Source organism: Pseudophryne corroboree, chromosome 2 (genome assembly GCF_028390025.1).
Source record: "Pseudophryne corroboree isolate aPseCor3 chromosome 2, aPseCor3.hap2, whole genome shotgun sequence".
NCBI lineage: Eukaryota > Metazoa > Chordata > Amphibia > Anura > Myobatrachidae > Pseudophryne > Pseudophryne corroboree.
The window spans coordinates 875,666,983-875,679,407 of record NC_086445.1 but is presented as its reverse complement, the minus strand read 5'-3'; the positions used below and the strand labels follow the sequence as shown (position 1 = coordinate 875,679,407).

General features: G+C 46.1%; 1 protein-coding gene across 1 annotated transcript in view; it reads right to left on the bottom strand.

Moving 5' to 3' along the window:
* The window catches only part of SLC6A4 (solute carrier family 6 member 4), a 233,532-nt gene that overhangs the window by 127,180 nt on the left and 93,927 nt on the right, over positions 1-12,425 (bottom strand). The window lies entirely within an intron of this gene.

The following is a 12,425-nucleotide window of genomic DNA, read 5'->3' as shown; positions in this document are numbered from 1 at the left end:
CACCTATGTAGCACAGACCTTAGCAAATTCCTACAGGTATATAGGTTTACGGAAAGAATGTCAGAAATCACGCTGATTACTGATTGTCAGGAATTCGCATTCTCCATTGCATCACTTCCAGTGAACAGGCGTCTCCTGGCTTCAGTCCTCTGTTTTCAGAGTATTCCCTGTGAATTGGACCTGTGGAACTACAGGCCCCAGCAGTTCCAGTCTTCAGTCTCCTGCAGCCCACAGCTCACTGTGCTCCACCTAACCAGTTCTATCTTTTGGTAATCACTGGTTTCAGCCAGCAGCCTGGAGTACACAGTGAATCTAGTTAAACAGCATTAACTCCCGGTGCACTACTGATCCCAGCCAGCAACCAGCAGTGCATTGCATTAACTGTCTACAGAATTATTCTCCCGGTTAATCACCAGCTCCAGTTAACTCTCAGCTGATCTGGGCACCCAATCCTGGAGGGTTTGTTCTCAGAGATTCATCCAATCATCACAGAGCAAGGGGTATAAACTCCAGTTCCTAACTCATTCACATTGCCTTGGACAACGAGTCACATTTGGTGTGTCAAGTCTCCAGTGGTTCCCCGTGTTCCAGTCTCCAGTGGTTCCCCGTGTTCCAGTCTCCAGTGGTTCCCGTGTTCCAGTCTCCAGTGGTTCCCCGTGTTCCAGTCTCCAGTGGATCCCCGTGTTCCAGTCTCCAGTGGATCCCCCCGTGTTCCAGTCTCCAGTGGATCCCCCCGTGTTCCAGTCTCAAGTGGATCCCCGTGTTCCAGTCTCCAGTGGATCCCCGTGTTCCAGTCTCCAGTGGTTCCCCGTGTTCCAGTCTCCAGTGGTTCCCCGTGTTCCAGTCTCCAGTGGTTCCTCTCATCATTTCATTCCATACATCATTCTGCATTTCTCCTGCTTGCTCCAGACTCCAGCCACAGTTCAACAGCAGTAAGAGACTCTCCTCCGGTGTTATTCTTTGCCTAATCTATGCACCTTATCACCAGCATTCCATTCTGTGTATTGCATCCAGCACTTAACAAACATGCTGAGTTAGGACTGTCTCCTGCCTGGGCCTTGCTTGGCTAAAATAACTTTTATGTTACAGAGATTGTGTGCTTCTTACAAATACCGAAGTTCTGTTTGCATCAATCACAGTTACCAGTGATCTTATATTTTTCAAACCCGTTTGCATTCAGTTATCAGGTTATCTTCATTCCTCATTTGTGTTATCAGAGACTTTATTTTGCTTTAAACCATTTGCATCCAGTTACCAAATTATTCTACGTTTATGTTACCAGAGACTTTGTTTTGCTTGAAACCATTTGCATTCAGTCATCAAGTTATCTTCTATAATTGTGTTGCCAGAGACTTTTGATTGTTACCTTGGATTCAGTTACTGCTTATTATTTCATCTGTTACTGCCGGTTCTAAGTTATCATCCACTGCTATATCATTTCTCTGTGACTTTTATGTTTAATAAGCCTCAGCGCATGTGCGCAGGACTCTTTATGCAACCTCCACGTCTCATACGTCATTCTAACGCTGACCCACTAGTGCCCCCTCCGGGAACAGACTAAATCGGAATCCTGACAACCTGACACTGATTTTTTTAATATGATAACAAATTACATACAATGCTTAAACAAAAGTTACAAAAAGTTAGAAAGAGAACAGACATTAACACACACACACAACACACACACACACACACACACACACACACACACACACACACATGTCCAAAACTATGTATATGTAGCAGGAGCCCTGGTGCTGGTGTACTTGACTGCCAGCAGGCTGGCGGCCTCCTGAGCTGATTTGGGCCATGAGCTACGACCCATTCTTTCACATCTGCAGGGGGCGCAGTGTCACTTTCACCCCCTAAACACACTGATGAAATATGGTAATCAACTGAGCTACAAGTCCAGAATAAGTATCAGAGGTACTGCATTGTAAGCCTCTAAATCTGTCTGTGTGTCACATGGGTGATGCTGAAATGCTTCAGCAAATCTTGCTTGTTTACAGCATAATCGCTAACCATTTCAGGGGGGAAATCTGCAAATTCCTCCAACGCTTTTTCCCTCAGTCCTGGATTTAAACAGGTAGCCCACTGACTTTTGGACCAGTGCATACCTTTTGCAAATCTTTTCAAACCCCAGAAAAATATCCAGCTCTGTCTTTTTCCAGTACAGGTTAAGTCTCCCTTATCCAAAATGCTTGGGACCAGAGGTATTTTGGATATGGGATTTTTCCGTATATTGGAATAATTGCATACCATAATGAGATATCATGGTGATGGGACCTAAGTCTAAGCACAGAATGCATTTATGTTACATATATACCTTATACACACAGCCTGAAGGTAATTTAATACAATATTTTTTATAACTTTGTGCATTAAACAAAGTGTGTCTACATTCACACAATTCATTTATGTTTCATATACACCTTATACACACAGCCTGAAGGTCATTTAATACAATATTTTTAATAACTTTGTGTATTAAACAAAGTTTGTGTACATTGAACCATCAAAAAACAAAGGTTTCACTATCTCACTCTCACTCAAAAAAGTCCGTATTTCGGAATATTCCGTATTTCGGAATATTTGGATATGGGATACTCAACCTGTATAGGAAATGCTGTGGACGGGGCTTGCTAATAGATAAGTCTTTAACTGCAGACTGACTGTTAATCCTAGATAGCTCCAGCTGGTACTGGTGTTCGTCAGTCTTCCGGTCTGCAGCTGCTTAGTGTTTTGCTAGGAATTGCTATATAATTTGCATCGAGATCACCTTGTTTACATCCTTCACATGTTTGAGGACAGTTTGTAAGTACTTGTCCAAGACTGGATCCTCACTGGAACTAGAGGAGGTGCATGACTTCCGTTGGGTATTTGTATGATGTCCAGCGCCAGAGAGCAAAAGAGCTTGTATCGGACTGACTCCTTCTCGCAACTGGCCAGCCTCCAGCAGTGCTTGGATCAGTGATGTGCGGTGGGGTGAGGCAGAGCCTTTCCTGTCATATTAATGTTTGTGCCAGAGTTTTGACTGTATAAAGTATATGAAAAATACAAAAAATATGTTTGAAATATCTTCTTTGCATTATTCTAATGATTTTTATAGCCAAAACTTTGGAGTAATAAGTCTATGGCAGGTGAGGCAGTGCCTCGCCTGGCTAACTTTTCAGCACATCTCTGATCAAAACTCACCAAATTTCCAGGAGTTTATACTGCTGCACCTGTGTATAATGCCCAGATGTACATTTTGGCTCATATGTTGCATGTAAATCTGGCTCTGGTGCTAGCCAGTGCCTCCTGAGCTATTTAGCTCACCGCACGTCACTTGCTTGGATCAGTTAGTCTCTGTTCTTGACCATTCTGACAAATCCTCTATCCCCACACAGTTCCATCAGCTCATCCTTTTTCAGCTTTTTAATACTCAGCTGCCATCTTGGTCAATTAAAATAGTAAATATTAGAGATGAGCGGGTTCGGTTCGTCAAGATACAAACCCCCCCGAACTTCACCCATTTTACACGGTTCCGAGGCAGCCTCGGATCTTCCCGCCTTGCTCGGTTAACCAGAACACCCCCGAACGTCATCATCCTGCTGTCGGATTCTTGCGAGATTCGTATTCTATATAAGGAGCCGCGCGTCGCCGCCATTTTCACTCGTGCTTTGGAGATGATAGCGAGAGGACGTGCCTGCATTCTCTCAGTTTCTGTGCTCCGTGTGCTGCAAATATCTGTGCTCCGTGTGCTGCAAATATCTGTGCTAAGTGTGCTTGCAAATATCTGTGCTCAGTGTGCTGTAAATATCTACGTTTTCTGCCTGAAAAATGCTCCATATCTGTGCTGTATTGTAGTATATAGTAGGAGGACAGTGCAGAATTTTGCTGTGACCACCAGTTATATAGCAGTACGGTACAGTAGTCCATTGCTCTACCTTTGTGTCGTCAAGTATACTATGCATCCATACCTGTGCTGCATTTTAGTTGTGCGCAGTATATAGTAGGAGGACAGTGCAGAATTTTGCTGACCACCAGTATATATATAGCAGTACGGTACAGTAGTGCACTGCTCTACCTCTGTGTCGTCAAGTATACTATGCAACCATACCTGTGCTGCATTTTAGTTGTGCGCAGTATATAGTAGGAGGACAGTGCAGAATTTTGCTGACCACCAGTGTATATATATAGCAGTACGGTACAGTAGTCCACTGCTCTACCTCTGTGTCGTCAAGTATACTATCCATCCATACCTGTGCTACATTGTAGCTGTGCGCAGTATATAGTAGGAGGACAGTGTAGAATTTTGCTGACCACCAGTATATATATATAGCAGTACGGTACAGTAGTCCACTGCTCTACCTCTGTGTCGTCAAGTATACTATAAAAGTTCAGTAAAATGACCCAAAAATCAAAATTAAAAGCGTCTGATGAGAAGCGTAAACTTGCCAATATGCCATTTACGACACGGAGTGGCAAGGAACGGCTGAGGCTCTGGCCTATATTCATGGCTAGTGGTTCAGTTTCACATGAGGATGGAAGCACTCATCCTCTCGCTAGAAAACTGCAGTGCCACTCCTAGATGGGCCAGGTGTTTGTGTCGGCCACTTCGGTCGCTTAGCTTAGCCATCCAGCGACCTAGGTGCACCTCTTTTTTTTCTTTGCATCATGTGCTGTTTGGGGCCTATTTTTTAAATCTGCCATCCTGTCTGACACTGCAGTGCCACTCCTAGATGGGCCAGGTGTTTGTGTCGGCCACTTGGGTCGCTTAGCTTAGCCATCCAGCGACCTTGGTGCACCTCTTTTTTTCTTTGCATCATGTGCTGTTTGGGGCCTATTTTTTAAATCTGCCATCCTGTGACACTGCAGTGCCACTCCTAGATGGGCCAGGTATTTGTGTCAGCCACTTGGGTCGCTTAGCTTAGCCATCCAGCGACCTTGGTGCACCTCTTTTTTTCTTTGCATCATGTGCTGTTTGGGGCCTATTTTTTAAATATGCCATCCTGTGACACTACAGTGCCACTCCTAGATGGGCCAGGTATTTGTGTCGGCCACTTGGGTCGCTTAGCTTAGCCATCCAGCTACCTCGGTGCAAATTTTAGGACTAAAAATAATATTGTGAGGTGTGAGGTGTTCAGAATAGACTGGAAATGAGTGGAAATTATGGTTATTGAGGTTAATAATACTATGGGATCAAAAGTACCCCCAAATTCTATGATTTAGGCTGTTTTTGAGGGGTTTTTGTTAAAAAACACCCGAATCCAAAACACGCCCGAATCCGACAAAAAATTTTCAGGGAGGTTTTGCCAAAACGCGTCCGAATCCAAAACACGGCCGCGGAACCGAATCCAAACACAAAACACGAAAAATTTCCGGTGCACATCACTAGTAAATATAAATGAGAGAAAAGGGAGTAGAAGAAAACTATTTGCACTTGTGTGTCATCAAAATATATCTAAGCAGTGGTTTCTGGTAAATTACTATGTTGCTCTTCTATTAGGAATCCCTCACCACTAAATTACTTAAGTCCTCATAAAAAAAAAAAAACTATATATATATATATATATATATATATATATATATACACACACACTATTCAAACGCTGCCACCAATTTGTCGCAAATCCAGACAGTCCCTGGACATGTCATGCTGAAACCGATACGTCAGCACTTTATTATCTATATATACCAATTATATATATATATATATATATATATATATATATATATGTGTTTGAATAAGAAGGAGAACATATATGCAAATAGTTTTTCTTATGAAAATAAAAATAAGATTTTACTCACCGGTAAATCTATTTCTCGTAGTCCGTAGTGGATGCCGGGACTCCGTAAGGACCATGGGGAATAGCGGCTCCGCAGGAGACTGGGCACAACTAAAGAAAGCTTTAGGACTACCTGGTGTGCACTGGCTCCTCCCTCTATGACCCTCCTCCAGACCTCAGTTAGGATACTGTGCCCGGAAAAGCTGACACAATAAGGAAGGATTTTGAATCCCGGGTAAGACTCATACCAGCCACACCAATCACACCGTATAACTCGTGATACTATACCCAGTGAACAATAACTGAGCCTCTCAACAGATGGCTCAACAATAACCCTTTAGTTAAACAATAACTATATACAAGTATTGCAGACAATCCACACTTGGGACGGGCGCCCAGCATCCACTACGGACTACGAGAAATAGAATTACCGGTGAGTAAATTCTTATTTTCTCTGACGTCCTAAGTGGATGCTGGGACTCCGTAAGGACCATGGGGATTATACCAAAGCTCCCAAACGGGCGGGAGAGTGCGGATGACTCTGCAGCACCGAATGGGCAAACTCTAGGTCCTCCTCAGCCAGGGTGTCAAACTTGTAGAATTTAGCAAATGTGTTTAACCCCGACCAAGTAGCTGCTCGGCAAAGTTGTAGAGCCGAGACCCCTCGGGCAGCCGCCCAAGAGGAGCCCACCTTCCTCGTGGAATGGGCTTTCACTGATTTAGGATGCGGCAGTCCAGCCGCAGAATGTGCAAGCTGAATCGTACTACAGATCCAGCGAGCAATAGTCTGCTTTGAAGCAGGAGCACCCAGCTTGTTGGGTGCATACAGGATAAACAACGAGTCAGTTTTCCTGACACTAGCTGTCCTGGAAACATAAATTCTCAGGGCCCTGACTACGTCCAACAACTTGGAAGCCTCCAAGTCTTTAGTAGCCGCAGGCACCACGATAGGTTGGTTCAAATGAAAGGCTGATACCACCTTAGGGAGAAACTGGGGACGAGTCCTCAATTCTGCCCTATCCATATGGAAAATCAGATAAGGGCTTTTACATGACAAAGCCGACAATTCTGACACACGCCTGGCCGAAGCCAAGGCCAACAGCATGACCACTTTCCACGTGAGATATTTTAATTCCACGGTTTTAAGTGGCTCAAACCAATGTGACTTTAGGAAATCCAACACCACGTTGAGATCCCAAGGTGCCACTGGAGGCACAAAAGGGGGCTGAATATGCAGCACTCCCTTAACAAAAGTCTGAACTTCAGGTAGTGAAGCCAGTTCTCTCTGGAAGAAAATCGATAGAGCCGAAATCTGGACCTTAATGGAACCCAATTTTAGGCCCATAGTCACCCCTGACTGTAGGAAGTGCAGAAAACGGCCCAGCTGAAATTCCTCCGTTGGGGCCTTCCTAGCCTCACACCACGCAACATATTTTCGCCAAATGCGGTGATAATGGTTTGCGGTCACTTCTTTCCTAGCTTTAATCAGCGTAGGAATGACTTCCTCCGGAATGTCCTTTTCCTTCAGGATCCGGTGTTCAACCGCCATGCCGTCAAACGCAGCCGCGGTAAGTCTTGGAACAGACAGGGCCCCTGCTGCAGCAGGTCCTGTCTGAGCGGCAGAGGCCATGGGTCCTCTGAGATCATTTCTTGGAGTTCCGGGTACCAAGCTCTTCTTGGCCAATCCGGAACAATGAGTATAGTTCTTACTCCTCTTCTCCTTATTATCCTCAGTACCTTGGGTATGAGAGGAAGAGGAGGGAACACATAAACCGACCGGTACACCCACGGTGTCACTAGAGCGTCCACAGCTATCGCCTGAGGGTCTCTTGACCTGGCGCAATATCTTTCTAGCTTTTTGTTTAGGCGGGACGCCATCATGTCCACCTGTGGCCTTTCCCAACGGTTTACAATCAGTTGGAAGACTTCTGGATGAAGTCCCCACTCTCCCGGGTGGAGGTTGTGCCTGCTGAGGAAGTCTGCTTCCCAGTTGTCCACTCCCGGAATGAACACTGCTGACAGTGCTAACACGTGATTTTCCGCCCATCGGAGAATCCTTGTGGCTTCTGCCATCGCCGTCCTGCTTCTTGTGCCGCCCTGTCGGTTTACATGGGCGACTGCCGTGATGTTGTCTGACTGGATCAGTACCAGCTGGTTTTGAAGCAGGGGTTTTGCCTGACTTAGGGCATTGTAAATGGCCCTCAGTTCCAGAATATTTATGTGTAGGGAAGTCTCCTGACTTGACCATAGTCCTTGGAAGTTTCTTCCCTGTGTGACTGCCCCCCAGCCTCGAAGGCTGGCATCCGTGGTCACCAGGACCCAGTCCTGTATGCCGAATCTGCGGCCCTCTTGAAGATGAGCACTTTGCAGCCACCACAGCAGAGACACCCTGGTCCTTGGAGACAGGGTTATCAGCCGATGCATCTGAAGATGCGATCCGGACCACTTGTCCAACAGGTCCCACTGAAAAGTCCTTGCATGGAACCTGCCGAATGGAATTGCTTCGTAGGAAGCTACCATTTTTCCCAGGACTCGCGTGCAGTGATGCACCGACACCTGTTTTGGTTTCAGGAGGCCTCTGACTAGAGATGACAGCTCCTTGGCTTTCTCCTCCGGGAGAAACACTTTTTTCTGTTCTGTGTCCAGAACCATCCCCAGGAACAGTAGACGTGTCGTAGGGATCAGCTGTGACTTTGGAATATTTAGAATCCAACCGTGCTGTTGTAGCACCTCCCGAGATAGTGCTACCCCGACCAACAACTGCTCCCTGGACCTCGCCTTTATCAGGAGATCGTCCAAGTACGGGATAATTAAAACTCCCTTTTTTCGAAGGAGTATCATCATTTCGGCCATTACCTTGGTAAATACCCTCGGTGCCGTGGACAGACCAAACGGCAACGTCTGGAATTGGTAATGACAATCCTGTACCACAAATCTGAGGTACTCCTGGTGATGATGGTAAATGGGGACATGCAGGTAAGCATCCTTGATGTCCAGTGATACCATGTAATCCCCCTCGTCCAGGCTTGAAATAACCACCCTGAGCGATTCCATCTAGAACTTGAATTTTTTTATATATGTGTTCAAGGATTTCAAATTTAAAATGGGTCTCACCGAACCGTCCGGTTTCGGTACCACAAATATTGTGGAATAGTAACCCCGTCCTTGTTGAAGGAGGGGCACCTTGACTATCACCTGCTGGGTGTGAATTGCCTCTAGCACTGCCTCCCTGCCTGAGGGAGTTGTTGGCAAGGCAGATTTGAGGAAACGGCGGGGGGAGACGTCTCAAATTCCAGCTTGTACCCCTGAGATACTACTTGAAGGATCCAGGGATCCACCCGTGAGCGAGCCCACTGATTGCTGAAGTTTTTGAGACGGGCCCCCACCGTACCTGGCTCCGCCTGTGGAGCCCCAGCGTCATGCGGTGGACTTGGAGGAAGCGGGGGAGGACTTTTGCTCCTGGGAACTGGCTGTATGCTGCAGCTTTTTCCCTCTACCTCTGCCTCTGGGCAGAAAGGACGCGCCTTTAACCCGCTTGCCTTTATGGGGCCGAAAGGACTGTACCTGATAATACGGTGCTTTTTTTGGCTGTGAGGGAACATGGGGTAAAAATGCTGACTTCCCAGCTGTTGCTGTGGAAACGAGGTCCGAGAGACCATCCCCGAACAACTCCTCACCCTTATAAGGCAAAACTTCCATGTGCCTTTTGCATCACCCGTCCACTGCCGAGTCCATAATCCTCTCCTGGCAGAAATGGACATTGCACTTATTTTAGATGCCAGCCGGCAAACATCCCTCTGTGCATCTCTCATGTATAAGACTGCGTCTTTTATATGCTCTATGGATAGCAATATAGTGTCCCTGTCTAGGGTATCAATATTTTCCGACAGGGAATCTGACCACGCAGCTGCAGCACTGCACATCCATGCTGAAGCAATAGCTGGTCTCAGTATAATACCTGCGTGTGTATATACAGACTTCAGGATAGCCTCCTGCTTCCTATCAGCAGGCTCCTTTAGGGCGGCCGTGTCCGGAGACGGTAGTGCCACCTTTTTTTGACAGACGTGTGAGCGCTTTATCCACCCTAGGGGATGTTTCCCAACGTGACCTATCCTCTGGTGGGAAAGGGTACGCCATTAGTAACCTTTTAGAAATTACCAGTTTCTTATCGGGGGAAGCCCACGCTTCTTCACACACCTCATTTAATTCCTCAGATGGGGGAAAAACCACTGGTAGTTTTTTCTCCCCAAACATAATACCCTTTTTTGTGGTTCCTGGGGTAATATCAGAAATGTGCAACACATTTTTCATTGTCTCAATCATGTAACGTGTGGCCCTATTGGAATGTACATTTGTCTCATCGTCGTCGACACTGGATTCAGTATCCGTGTCGACATCTGTGTCTGCCATCTGAGGTAGTGGGCGTTTAAGAGCCCCTGATGACTTTTGAGACAGCTGGGCAGGCACAAGCTGAGAAGCCGGCTGTCCCACATCTGATATGTCGTCAAACCTTTTATGTAAGGAGCTGACACTTTCACGTAATTCCTTCCACAAGTCCATCCACTCAGGTGTCGGCCCCACAGGGAGTGACATCACATTTATCGGCACTTGCTCCGCCTCCACATAAGCCTCCTCATCAAACATGTCGACACAGCCGTACCGACACACCGCACACACACAGGGAATGCTCTGACTGAGGACAGGACCCCACAAAGCCCCTTGGGGAGACAGAGAGAGAGTATGCCAGCACACACCAACAGCGCTATATAACACAGGGATTAACACTATAACTGAGTGATTTTTCCCAATAGCTGCTTGTATACACAATATTGCGCCTAAATTTAGTGCCCCCCCTCTCTTTTTTACCCTATGCAGTCTGGAAACTGCAGGGGAGAGCCTGGGAGCGATCCTTCCAGCGGAGCTGTGAGGGAAAATGGCGCCAGTGTGCTGAGGGAGATAGCCCCGCCCCTTTTTCGGCTGACTTCTCCCGCTTTTTTCTATGTATATCTGGCAGGGGTATTTTACACATATATAGTCTCTATGACTATATTATGTGTTTTTTTGCCAGCCAAGATACTTAATATTGCAGCCCAGGGCGCCCCCCCCAGCGCCCTGCACCCATCAGTGACCGGAGTATGAGGTGTGCCTGGGAAGCAATGGCGCACAGCTGCAGTGCTGTGCGCTACCTTGTTTGAAGACCGAAGTCTTCTGCCGCCGATTTCCAGGACTCTTCTTGCTTCTGGCTCTGTAAGGGGGACGGCGGCGCGGCTCCGGGAACGGACGATCGAGGTCGGGCCCTGTGTTCGATCCCTCTGGAGCTAATGGTGTCCAGTAGCCTTAGAAGCCCAAGCTAGCTGCAAGCAGGTAGGTTCGCTTCTCTCCCCTTAGTCCCTCGTAGCAGTGAGTCTGTTGCCAGCAGATCTCACTGACATTAAAAAACCTAAAATAAACTTTCTTTTTCTAGGAGCTCAGGAGAGCCCCTAGTGTGCATCCAGCTCAGCCGGGCACAAAATTCTAACTGAGGTCTGGAGGAGGGTCATAGAGGGAGGAGCCAGTGCACACCAGGTAGTCCTAAAGCTTTCTTTAGTTGTGCCCAGTCTCCTGCGGAGCCGCTATTCCCCATGGTCCTTACGGAGTCCCAGCATCCACTTAGGACGTCAGAGAAATGTAAATAAAACCAGAATTGATAACTTACGTAATAGGCCTAGGACTCTGCCGTGAAAGGAGTCACAAGAGAACCGTTTAGTACACACCAGCCACTGTATTTTATGACTGCCAGTCTGGGTTGGCAACCCACCTTCCCTATACAAATCAGTTTTAATTTAACCTTTCGAACTAAATTAAAAACTGAGGGGATATATGTAATAATCCTTGGAGAGAGATAAAGTGGATGGAGATAAAATACCAGGCACTCAGATACTAACTGCTATGTTACAGGCTGTGTTTGAAAAATGACAGGAGCTGGTTGGTTGCTATTTTGGGATCTATGTACTGGAGAGTGATAATGTGGAGAGAGATAAAGTACCAGCCAATTAACACCTAACTGCCATGTTACAGGCTGTGTTTGATAAATGACAGCTAAGAGCTGGTTGGTGGGTACTTTATCTCTGTCTACTTTATGTCTTCTCATAGGTTCCCACATGCAAAGTAAGCCAGCGACAGAAACGGATGATGCTGCAGGAGGTTGATCGTTGTTTGTTCTTTTCCCCGCACATCTGCATAACAGGTCAGGGAAAGTGTGCGTGTTCTCAGTTCCAGTCTCTTATCCTGTTGTAAAATATTTTGCTTTCCAAGCTCCACTTCTATGTCCTAACCATGCCTATTTGTACAGGGAGTCAGAGATGCTCACTCTATAATTATCTACTGTACTAAGTAATGGCATATTTAGATTAGTCCATATCATATACAGTATTTCCTTAACCAGTTAACTGACGATTCCCCCCCCCCCCCCCCCAAAAAAAAAAAAAAACGCTCAGAAATAATTGGTGTTTTTTTAATGAATGAATTAGGTGAAAAACATGAATTTTGCCCTATGCAAAATGATTTTAGTTAAAAAAGTAAATATAAAAAAAAAAAATATATATATATATATATATATATATACTCCATATCACAGAGGCACTCCCGGACTTTAAAGAAAGTGAAACAACGTGG